Source organism: Bos indicus, chromosome 11, assembly GCF_029378745.1.
Source record: "Bos indicus isolate NIAB-ARS_2022 breed Sahiwal x Tharparkar chromosome 11, NIAB-ARS_B.indTharparkar_mat_pri_1.0, whole genome shotgun sequence".
Taxonomy (NCBI): Eukaryota; Metazoa; Chordata; class Mammalia; order Artiodactyla; family Bovidae; genus Bos; species Bos indicus.
Genome location: NC_091770.1, coordinates 106678969 through 106688504, shown reverse-complemented (window position 1 = coordinate 106688504; position 9536 = coordinate 106678969). Strand labels below are relative to the sequence as shown.

Sequence of the window (9536 nt, the reverse complement as noted above, 5' to 3'; positions counted from 1 at the left end):
CAGTACCACACACTCATTGACTTAGAACAACAAAAATTTATTTTCTCACAGTTCTGGAGCCTACAAGTCTGAAGTCAAGGTATTGGCAGAACCAGGCTCTCTATGAAGCTCTAGGGGAGGTTCCTTCCTTGTTTTTTCCAGCTGCTCATGGTCCCAGGCATTCCTTGTCTTGTAAGCATCTTTCCAGTCTCTGCTGTCTTCTCATGGTCATCTTCCCTCTACATCTGTGTCCAGATTTCTTCATTCTTGTAAGGACATCACTCACACGGGATTAACAGTCCACCTTACTTCAGTATGACTTCATATTAACAATTGCATCTTCAATGACCCTATATCCAAATAATGACCCTATAACCCAATGATCCTATAACCAAACTCTGAAGTTCTTCAGGTTAGGAACTTAACACATGTTCTGGGGGAACAATTTCACTCAGAATAAGTGCGTGTAAGTGTGTGCATGCTCAGTTGTGTTCGACTCTGTGTGACCCTATGGACTGTAACCCGCCAGGCTCCTCTGTCCATGGGGTTTTCCAGGCAAGAATACTGGAGTAGGTTGCCATTTCCTTCTCCAGGGGATGTTCCCCCAGGGATTGAAATCATGTCTCTTGCCTTGCAGATGATTCTTTGCTGCTGAGCCATTGGGGAAGCCCCACTAATAAGTAAGGACAGTTAAAGATGTGCTGGCTCAAATGTCTGGTGAAAACACACCTTATCTATACCTGCAAGCACAGTGCAGAAAGAAAAAAAAAAAAAATAGCTGAGGTTTCCTAAGCTTAAGAAAGAGTCTTGTAAGTACCTAAAAAGGCTAGCGAAATGGCCCAGATGACGGGTCAAAAGGGATCTGCCGGGGTCCAGCCCCGGTGGATCCAGGGAATTCGAAGCAGGGACGGCGTCGTCGAGGACCAGGAAACAACTGCTTAATTAAACATTAATTAAGGATATAAAGAGTAATAGAATAAGGATAGCTCAGTGAGGAAATTCAGTGGAGAAAAGAGGCTGAATAATTCAGCCAGAAGGTAAGAGAAAGAACGACATGGTGAGACCAAGTTTCGGTGAACAAGGCCTGCACTTTATTTTCCAAAGTAGTTTTTATACCTTAAGTTATGCATAGAGGATAATGGGGGAAGGGGTAGAATCAGCCAGCAAGCCAGGCTTTCTTCCTGCAAACTTATCATATGCAAAAGCTTAGGTAATTTGCATCATCTTCTGGCCCGGAGGCCTGTTAACATTTTAAGACCCTTTCTTCAGAAAACTTATTTTTCTCTAAAGGTGATTGGTCAGGAGCCACCCTCCAAAAGCATTAGATAAAGTTGCATTCCTACAGAGCAAAGGTGTGGTGGGCTATAACAAGAAAAAGAATTAACTCAAGGGTCCCAGATTACAAACATTAAAGCTACTACTTACACCAATTGTATTAATCAATACACTGCCAGGGACACAGCAGGTAAGGGATATGGAAACTTAGCAGCAAACATTGGCCCAACAAGTGAAAATCCCTTCACCAATACAATTTCTAATCAATCTTTTAACTGCTCAAAGGAATCTGTATTTAGACAGTTTAGAACATCTCATGCCTCTCACAGTTGGGAGGCTCTGAACAATCACGTGTGGCCGGAAAAACCTATTCAGGCAGGCTAGAGGATTTCCAAAGGAGTTTGTAGGTTAAACACTGTCACACCCAGGAATTATTAACTGGAGCTGTAAGCTAACTCTTTTTTCAGAGAGGTAGTGGGGGACAGCCCCCCGTAAAGTCAGAGGTGTAGGTGAAAGCACAAAGCAGAAAGTAGGCAGACTCTGGTTTTGGGGGTAGATGGGGGACTCCTAAGGCTCGATCCCGCCTTTGCGTATGCCGAGCCTCCTTCCTCAGGACCTTTGTCATGGGTGGAGTTCCTCATGCTGGCTACCGGCAGTGGTAGAATTCCAGTTGAGCTATTCCAGATCCTGAAAGATGATGCTGTGGAAAGTGCTGCACTCAATATGCAATATGCACTCAATATGCAATATGCCGGCTCCCGGCAGGGATCCAAAACCAGTTAATGTGACAACTGGACTCTTAAAGGTCATAACAAGCCCAAGGACTCATCAAGTAGTTAGGACAAAAGGATATATAACCTAATATCTAATATAAATCAGAATCTTGAGTTTTTCTCCTTCTGGTTAAGACAGAAGACAAGATGCCCTCCTCTCAATACCAGAATAGTTTCTGAAGAGACTTGATCATTCTCAGGTAAAAATTGTCCTAGTGAGTGGTAAGATGCGGAGGTGAAGTGCCAAGGATATGTTTATGGAAAGTATTATAAGAGCAAATATAGCACTATAGCTAAGTGAACTCCCAAGATGCAGTGACTTAATAATTTACTCCTTTCTCAGGCAGCAGTATGAATTAAGGGGTTTGGGAAAGGCAATTAGACCCTCAATATGGGGTTTCCATCTTTGTCTAAAGAGTGATCATTTCAGTGGCAACATTTTCAAGTGGGAAGGAAGAGAAAAAAGTCCGTATCTAATGGCTTTAACATAGATGAGGTGATCTTTAGGTTTCAGGCACCACTTTCTACTGATGGCTCATTAACAAGACTTGACAACATTATGTATCCCACTGACAAGGAGCAATGGGAATGGTGGTGAACAGCTGGATGACAAATGTTTTACTTATAAAATAAAACATAAAATAATGGACACTGAGAAATATGTCTGCCATAAGGATCACAGAAAATGTGATCTTAAAGGGTCAAGTTATAATGGTCTCTGTCAATATGATTGTTTCTTGAGCAGCCTATCGTTTCATACTTGACACCAACTTGTTAGAAGCAAACTTGGGTGATTTGAAAACATTAAAAAAAAAAAACCTTTGTTAATGTAGTTTCCAATACTAATCAAATAGTACTTTTTCTTCCTGCTCAGAACCTAAAGTTAAGAAAAAGAACTCTCCTCCCACCATCTGCTTTTTCTCAGAACCAATCTGAGGGAATGTGGCTTGTGGCAATTAGTACGTTAGCCTGAGTTACAATACTTTCTGTGCTTAAATGAATCCATCTTTCCAGTGATACTACCACAAGTAAGTGTTACTTCTCAGAGTCTTTCTACACGTGTTCAGTTGTGCACCCCTTTTAATTGGATTAGCCCTTAAACAAGAATAAACTCATTCATGAGAAATTACTTCTGCTCTGATTTGCTTTTATGCTGGTATTATTAGCAAGAGTCAACAAGGACAAAAAAATGTATTCCACTTATATTAAGAATGAAGGTAGATTAAGTGGACACCAATCAACATAAATTGAATTGTAAATGTGTACTCAGATCCCAATGGATACCAGTTTGAGCTGTGCTGCTCACATTTTAACACATGTCTAGTTCAATGACATTTGGTTTTACACAGATTCTTATCTGGTTGATCCACTCTAGTTATTAAAAGCTTGACTTAAGCAGCTAAATACAGACCTAAGAATGTAATGTTAGTGATAAGAATTTGGAATCAAACAATACCTTCATTATAGCAATCAAATGTTTAACAGGACATTTTTCTAATCAAAAGTTAGATTTTAAATGACAAAAATCCATATTGCTTCATCTTTTTAAACTATGAGAAGGACATGATAGGCTTTAGTCATAAATTTTTCACCTATTTAAATTAATGAAGAGAAAAACAACTAGCCAAAATCCAAACCAAAGAGTAGAATTACGGTGAGTCAACAGATTGTTTGAAATACAAATACTGTTAATTATAGAACAATACATACTGAGAGTTAACCTTCTGATTGATTCATGACACTAGTTGAAGATTCTGAATACATTTTTGTTTTCAAAAGTCCATGCATGTATGAATGTTATTGAAAGCTTTTTTGGTAAATGAGGATCCACCAACTTTTATATTCATGGAAAAGTGATGAAGTCTTAATTTTTTCTAATGAAATTATATATTACTTATAAAACAAGTGAAAAGCAATTATATATAGAAAATATCCTAAGAAAGCATATTCAACTCTTACAAAGATACCTCCAAATTAGCGTGTGCTTATGCAAATGTGTTTATGAGTTATCTGATGACTACACTTAGCACAGTTCTACATACACTGGGACTAACACTAATAGGTCAGGGTTAGTATGTTTGCATATGTAGATGAAGGAGGCCTAGTCCTGAGAGTCCGTTCACGGGGTAAACCATCACTGTGTTAGACTGGACCTCTTAGTATATTTAAGTGTTGCCTGTATACAGTCTATTTTAAACAGGGAATTTATATGCCTGGACATTTATAACCGGAAGTGGCATACACGGAATTATGTGCTGCAGGTTCACTGCCTCAAGTTTGCCTTGACGATTGCTTTGTTGACCGCCTCTTTCACACCTTTGTTCCTCAAACTGTAGATCATAGGGTTCAGCATGGGAATCACTGTGGGGTAAAACACGGCCACCATCTTCCCCTGCTCCACAGACTCTTCAGTGGGCCTCCTGAGATACATGAAGAGGAGAGCCCCATAAAACATGGTAACAGCTGTCAGGTGGGACCCACACGTGGAGAATGCCTTCCTCCTGCCATCGGCAGAGCGCATGTGCAGCACGGCCGCTGTGATGAGGGTATAGGAAACGAGAACCACTGAGAGGGAATATGTGAAATTCATCCCAGCAATAACAATCATGGTGCATTCTTTAATGTGGACCCCTCCACAGGCAATCTTGATAAGAGCAGGGTCAGCACAATAGAAGTGGTTGATTTCAAAGTTTCCACAGAAGTACAGGCCATATGTCCACAGTGTGCAGATTAGGCTGACAGAGAACCCATAGATGTATGTCACTGAGATGAGACGAGCACAGACACTCCTGGACATTTTACTGCCATAAAGCAGAGGGTTGCAGATGGCCATGTAGCGATCAAAGGCCATCACAGCCAAGACATATACTTCCACATGGACAAGGGCTCTGAAGAAGTAACACTGCACCAAACACCCCACATAGGAAATGGGTTTTGTCTGATAGTAAGTTTTCCAGCGTCTTCAGAGTGACATTGGAAGAGAACCACACATCCACAAAAGACGAATGACTCAAGAAAAAGTACATGGAGCTCTGAAGCTGGAGGCTGATGCTGATCAAAATAATGATACCAATGTTCCCTATCAGACTGATCATGTAAACTACTAGAAACACCACAATAAAGAGACCTTGAAGCTCCTGACGACTGGTCAACCCCAGAAGAACAAATTCTGTCACATCTGTGAAATTTGGCATTGCCTTCACTTAGACCCAGTCTGCAGTGCCTATGGACAAATTAAAAGAAATGAATGGATTTATTTTATTCTTGAAAATTTTGAGTCATGCTTATCAGTATTCTAGTTCAAATAATATAAAAATCAATGTAGACTTTGTACAAAGTTTAATATAAGAGTATATAATCACATTTATTTCCTTTAATAGGCCTTATAGGTAATTATTACAATATTTATTAGTTTCTTAACTCTAAAACAGACAATTACATTCACATACTACTAGTATTAGACACTTATTTTTGCTAAATTATTTCAGTGATGCTAACATCATAGATTGCTAATAGAAGTAAAGCTAGACTGAGAGTCATCAGAGAATGACCAAATCCATTTCAACATATTGTCTTATAGGAAATGACTTGAGACTCCAAATGTAAATATTCAATAAGGTCAGACAACCACTTTGTGCTGAACAGGGAAGTAATAAGAGTGAATCACTGAAATGCCATTGAATACTATTTGTGTGTATGATGGTTGCCTCTCATTGTCTATACTAATACAAATGCACATGTAATATTAACTTATTTCCCTATGACTTGGAAGATATCCTTTTTTAAAAATGTATTTGTTTGTTTATTTTTGGCTGCGCTTGGGCTCCTCTTGGTTGGCGTGTGTGGGCTTCTCACTGCAGTGGCTTCTCCTGTTCTGGAGCACTGACTCTAGGTGAGCAGGCTTAAATAGCCGTGGCTCACAGGTTCTAGAGCGCAGGCTCAGTAGTCATGGCCCTCGGGCTTAGCTGCTCCATGGCATGTGGAAGCTTCCTCCAACCAGGGATTGAACTTATGTCCCCTACATTGGTAGGCATATTCTTATCCACTGAGCCACGAGTCCAGAAGATATCTTCTTATCCTCACAATTTTACGGGATGATTGTCTTAAACCTTGGTCTTACAATCTAGTCATTGACATACTTTTCTACACTATGCCAGCATATGATATAAAAAGCTTTCAACTTATGAAAATCCTAGTCATGTTTTATTTTATTTAGCTATATATTTCACTTGCCTGATTACTGCTGCTTGCAGGATGAAGTAAGCGGTATTTAACAACACAGACTGTATCAGTTTAACAGTTATCTCAGAAAAGTAAACCGCAAGTGGATCAATCACCATACCAAAATTATATCAATAGATAAATTCTATATATGTATAAAATAAAATTCAGGTGCCATGCTCTTAAAATTATTGTCTTATTTCAGATTCTACTTCTTTTCAGCAATAATCCATTATATGTCTAATTATTTATTTTCAAATTCAATGTCATTACAATTAAAATGTCCACAAGGAATGTTTTCTCTGTTCAATACACTTCCCCAGATAAGTCTTCTGAGAAGTAAACTGCTCTGAGTACTTAGGGATGCATCTGTAGGATTAACATCATCTCAGGAATTTAAGATCCCCATAATAACATTGCTTGAAGGGAATATTATGACATAAAATGGGCTATAGATATAATTGCTTATAATAAATCATTTACAAACATCAAAACCAGTGTTATGTCAAATATATTTGCTATATTTATTATTTATTACATTATATCTAGAAGTAGTCTAAGTTTTTTAATATGAAACTGAACAAGCTACACGAGAGTTTGGTTTGCATCATAATTGATTCTTTTGAAAAGGAGTGAATGAAAAATTTAGGAAATGGAACTACTGTGAGACAAAAACTGAGCATGCTGATAAACACAGAAATAAGAAGAAGCAGGATGCACAGAGAGTGGTCAAAGATCTCTTTGAGGATGTGACTTTTCAGTTACGGGCAAGTAGCCAGTTATGTAAAAATATTGAGGAAAAAGAAAATGAAAATACAAAAAGTTGGAAGAGGAACTATTTTTTAAAATGTATAAACTCTATGATTGTATCATGGCTCCCTCCAACTAGTAGCAACTCACAATTTGGAAGTTGATTAATCTCTGTAAACAATTTTCCTACCCCTGAAATTATTCATATGGGAATTAAATACACCATAGAGAAAATGATTTGGGCACATAACAGTCACTGATATTTCAGTTCTGGTCTGGGTTCACCTGTACCCTATATTTTCATGATCATAGATCTTCTGGTTACTAAGTGTAGATAAACTAAGCCAGATGAGAGTTACTGAATTTGACTGGGAGATAGAGCTAAGACCAAGAATTTTCATACATAAAAACTCTTGCCTCTGTTTGGTGAACCCATAATTACCTAATTAACAGTTTGATTTGGATTATTGGTACAACTAATTATAAGAGGATGAGATCGTTAGATAGCATCACCAACTCAGACATGAGTCTGAGCAAACTCTAGGAGATAGTGAAGGACAGAGGAGCCTGGCATGCTGTAGTCCATGGAGTCTCAAATAGCCAAATATGACTTAGTGACTGAACAACAACAGCAACTAAATATATATAAAAAATCATCAAGGCACCTAAGAATAATAAAGTAATACTACTTCTCCAATTTCTCTTCCTGTGTGATACGTGGGTTTTCTTCCACTTTTCATAATCATTAGCTCTGTGATAGTAGAGTTTGTCTCATTCATTTTAGAACACTTCAAACCGACTACATTAGTTATATATTGTAGACATTCGGGGATATTCACACGTGATTTTTAAGCATCCTGATCTCCAGATCAGCTTTGTAGAATGCATTACTGTGTCCATAACTAGTAAAATCTCTATTAAAAACCTGCTCTAGTGGCAGCAGTCTCAGTTTTAAGGTGAGATAACAGCTACCTTTTGTTGACTCCTTACATGATCTTTTATAAATAAAGGTCCCATGAGAGAGGCTCTAATTAGCATAGCTTTCTGAAACATGAGAAAACTGACTCACTGACAGACCTGAGGCTCTCCTTGGATCAGACATCTGCAAACTGGCCAGATGGAAATGCAAACCAATTAACTGAACTCTAGGGGTACACTCAATAACTGTATACCACTACTGCCTCTGATAACTTTTTCTAATATTCTTTTTCTCTACATTTAATATGTAGTTTGATTATTGTCCAAAAAAGGGGAAAAGTTGTCCTTTTGATAATTCATGCTTGATGAACCAGAAGAGCTTGACATGGCTATGGAGCCTGAAAAACAGAGTTCTTGGACCACCATTATCTATGCCTCTCAAGCTTAGGTGATCCCACAGTCCTAGGGCCAGATGACCGAAGTAACTTCTCATAGAGAGCCACTTTATTAGATAACTGTGCATCGTCTTTTAAAGCAATTAAGCATATAGAATGTATAATTTAGAAATTTAAAATATCACTTTCATTAACTTTTCAGGAATTTTACACACACACACGATACAGCAACAGTATAATTATTTCTTCAATATAGTGAAAGACAGGCAAGCGTGGCATGCTACAGTCCATGGGATGGCAAAGAGTAGGACACAACTGAGTGACTGAACTGGGAATATCAATCATTCCCAGTGACACCATACTTTCAATTCCATTCAGATACATTTTAAAACACAATGTGAAATCACTGGTCTTTGTAGAGAAGACATAAAGGCAAAACCTAAAGAGCAAAAGTTCTTGTAAGTCCCTATGGCAGCAAGATATTCTAATGAATTTTTATATCAACTAATAATTTAAATAGTAATATTTCCCAAGTATATAATTCCCAACAATAAAACACTGATAACAAATAGGTCCACAAGTAAGGTCTTAGTCTCTTCTTCAAAAAAGGGCTAAAAACTAAAGATGTGACTGCATTAATCTCTATTGCAAAAACTATAAAATTTGCAGACCTACCTTCAGCAGCAACAAAAAAACAATGACAATTCCTCACTATTTATAATAGAATCTTGAACACTGCACACATTGAGAGCATCTCCCCAAGGAACTATCCAGAAAATGATGAAACACATTATAATTAAAATTATAGAAACATCTCAGGAGTAAGGTAAGTTAAGGAGGGTTAATCAGAAGAATGTCTTCTGATAATATTATGTGACCAGTATCCTTAATGTCATGGGTGTAATCTCTCCCATCTTCACATGGTATAATATCTGCCTCAGGAAAGCATCTTGCACCTCAGGAAAGCATTCTTGGTTTGCATTATACAATGTTGCTCAGTCACCTTCTTTTCTACTGTGCTTTAGTTCTAATAAGCATCATCTTTCAGGCCAAACACAGCAATGCACACCCTATGCATCTCATGGCTGTTGAAGAGATCCCAGGTGCCTCCAAAGTACAGATCACAGAGAAACATCTAGGGAGAATGAGTACAAGTAGAGGTCATTAGTGGAGAAGTTGATTGTAGTAGAACAATTTATCAGTGAACTCTTTTCAGGCTCTTTTT

General features: G+C 38.0%; 1 pseudogene; it reads right to left on the bottom strand.

Moving 5' to 3' along the window:
• Positions 1 to 3560: 3560 nt before the first annotated feature.
• On the bottom strand, positions 3561 to 6787 carry LOC139185941 (olfactory receptor 5M9-like; annotated as a pseudogene).
• Positions 6788 to 9536: the final 2749 nt, after the last annotated feature.